General features: G+C 39.3%; 1 pseudogene; it reads left to right on the top strand.

The window, feature by feature from the left end:
• The first annotated feature begins 2,767 nt into the window (after positions 1–2,767).
• Positions 2,768–2,891, top strand: LOC122235646 (annotated as a pseudogene).
• The last annotated feature ends 306 nt before the right edge of the window (positions 2,892–3,197 follow it).

The raw sequence follows: 3,197 nt of genomic DNA, 5'->3' as shown, positions 1-3,197 counted from the left end.
ACCGTGCGAGAGGGTTCCCCTTTGTCTGCCTCCTCACCAACACCTGTTGTCGCTTATGTTGTTGAATTTAGCCATTCTGACGTGGGTGAGGTGATACCTCATTGTAGTTTTGATTTGTATTTCCCTGATGATGAGTGATGTGGAACATCTTTTCATGTGTCTATTGGCCATCTGGATATCTTCTTTGGAGAAATTTCTGTTCATGTCTTCTGCCCGTTTTTTCATTGGATTATTTGGTTTAAGGGTATTGAGTTGTATCAGTTCTTTATATATTTTGGATACTAACCCTTTATCAGATATGTCATTTGCAAATATCTTCTATTTAGTAGGTTGCCTTTTAGTTTTGTTGATTGTTTCCTTCACTGTGCAGAAGCTTTTCATTATTTTTTAATTTTATAAAAATGTTTAATTTATTTTGAGAGAGAGAGAGAGAGAGCAGGGGAGGGGCAGAGAGAGAGGGAGAGAGAGATTGGTGAGATCACGATCGGAGCTGAAATCAAGAGTCAGACGCTTAACTGACTGAGCATCCAGGAACCCCAGAAGCCTTTTATTTTTATATAGACCCAATAGTTTATTTTTGCTTTTATTTCCCTTACCTCAAGAGACAGATCTAGAAAAATGTTGCTATGGCCAATATCAGAGAAATCACTGCCTGTCTTCGAAGAGAAGGGTTTTTATGGTTTCAGGTCTCACATTTAGGTCTTTAACTCATCTTGAATTTATTTTTGTGAATGATGTAAGAAACTGGTCCAGTTTCATTCTTTTGCATGTAGCCGCCCAGTGTTCTCAACACCATTTGTTTAAGAGACTGAGATAGAGTTTTGACCTGGTCCCTGGAGGAGCTCTACTTGTGCCCAGATTCCCACAAATTACCTCTTGAGTTATTACTTGATAGCAATAATTTATATTTATTGCTTAGGGTGGCGTAAGCATCTGGATGTCACATGCTCTTTTTTAAATGTTTATTTATTTTTGAGAGAGATAGAGAGAGTGCAGGGGAAGTGCAGAGAGAGAAGGAGACCGAGCATCTGAAGTAGGCTGTGCACTGACAGCAGAGAGCCCATTGTGGGGCTCAAACTCAGGAACCGTGAGATCATAACCTGAGCCAAAGTTGGACGATTGATGGACTGAGCCACCCAGGTGCCCCTAAATGTTGTCTTTTTAAATGTACTAAAGCAGGTCAACAAAGTTTGGTCTCCCTGCTGAGCTTCTTGTTCATATCTTATCGATATGATCCGTTGGAAGAAAGGTTCTATTTCACTATTTGTCGTAGTGAAGGGATGGAACAAGAATGAGGAATATTTTGCTTGGGAGGACTCCTATCTCTCTGGGAGGATTTGCTAACTGAAGATCTGCATACGGCCAGAGTGTATCTGTTCGACACACATAGATGGTAGGTAGGAATTAACCTTGACTGCTGTCTGCTTCCAGCCCTAGAAGTTATGTTGCCATGAGCTGGTATTCGGGCCTTCCAGCTGACTTGTACTAATCTGCTATATTACAAATGAGAGAGATGTTCCCCTGCTGCTCGCTGTGCCTCACTAGCTACTGACCCAGCATTGCCTATGAGACTCTGGCAGATGGACACACAGAGGTGCCGAAGAAACTCATTCTAGCTGACTAATAAGCAGGGAGAACTTTTTAGGCCCACAAAGAAGCAGGTGGTATAATTGCTTCACGTTTAAGGGGAAACTAGCAGCTTGAAGTAGGGGGAATAACACTGACCGTTCGGTACAGGATCCAAACACGTTTAGTGGAGAAAAGATGAAACACACTGAGGCAAATTCTAGATTAGAATTGAAGAGATATCAGAAAAGTATAAATAAAGATTTCTTGGATAAATGCTTGCAGAAATGCAGCATTCAGTTAGCATCAGATTAAAAGAATGAATATAGTGAATCTAGAAGAGGAATAGAGAGGAAAAGTGTAAAAATGTTGGGGCACGTGGGTGGCTCGGTCGGTTAAGTGTTAGACTTTGTCTGAGGTTGTGATCTCCTGTTTCGTGAGTTTGAGCCCCGCATGGGGCTCTCTGCTGTCGGCACAGAGCCTGCTTCAGATCCTCTGCCCCCCCTCTCTCTCTGCGTGTCCCCCACTGGTTCTCTCTCCCTCAAAATAAATAAATAAACTTAGAAAAATTTTTTTAAGTAGAAAAATGTCAATACGGTAATAATGAGTAAAGAAAACATAAATAGTAGAGCCAGATAGTCTAATAGATACAAGTGATAGAGAGAAGGAAGAACTAATGGAGGAAGAAACTTAGAAGAAAAGTATCCCCAAGCTGAATAAAAACTTGAATGATCCGGGGCACCTGGGTACCTCAGTTGGTTAAGCGTCGGACTTGGGCTCAGGTCATGATCTCAAAGTTCCGTGGTTTTGAGCCCCATGTCAGGCTCTGTGCTGACTGCTCAGAGCCGGAGCCTGCTTCCGATTCTATGTCTCCCTCTCTCTCGGCCCCTCTCCCACTCCCACTCTGTCTCTCTCTCTCTCAAAAATAAATAAACATTAAAAAAATAAAGAAAAAACTTGAGTTTTCAGCTCAAAAGAATACAGTAAGAGCCAGCAGTGTGAAAGAAAAACAACAAACGCTTCGCCATATACCAGTGAGATTTCTGAACTTCAAAAATAAATGCACTTAAAAAGTAATGAATAAATTATGAGGTACTTCAAACTTGCGGAAAATTGCAGAAATGAATATAACCTGTGTACCCACCATCTATATTGGCCAGATGTTAATGCTTTGCTATACATTACAAATATTTGTTAAACTAGCTTTGTGCAGTGGCAGTATCGTAGCCAATGAGGTTTATCTGAGGTGCGATTCTTGCTAATTGCAAACTTTTCCCAAATATTTGTTAAACTCATATATAAATTTCATCTACATAAATATATATACATCTAATTCATTCTTGTTAACTATAAGCAACTGTGTGGACAACATTTATGTCACCGTCTCCCTGTAGAAGATTTAAAACCATTAAATGTTAATTTCTGAAGTTAATGTGTAAATTTAATGCAATTAATATTGGATCCCAACAGATTTATTTTGGGAAATTTATGAAATGATCTTAAATTTTTATGATTATATGTGCTCCAAAATAACCAATAAAAATAAAAAGAGAAGTGAAAACTATTTCCTTAATACATGTAAGAACATGATATAGAGTCTCTATGATGAAATAAATAGGTTTTGGTAAAGA

This window comes from Panthera tigris, chromosome X (genome assembly GCF_018350195.1).
Source record: "Panthera tigris isolate Pti1 chromosome X, P.tigris_Pti1_mat1.1, whole genome shotgun sequence".
Lineage (NCBI taxonomy): Eukaryota > Metazoa > Chordata > Mammalia > Carnivora > Felidae > Panthera > Panthera tigris.
The sequence above is the reverse complement of the archived record's forward strand: the minus strand, read 5'-3'. Positions and strand labels throughout refer to the sequence as shown.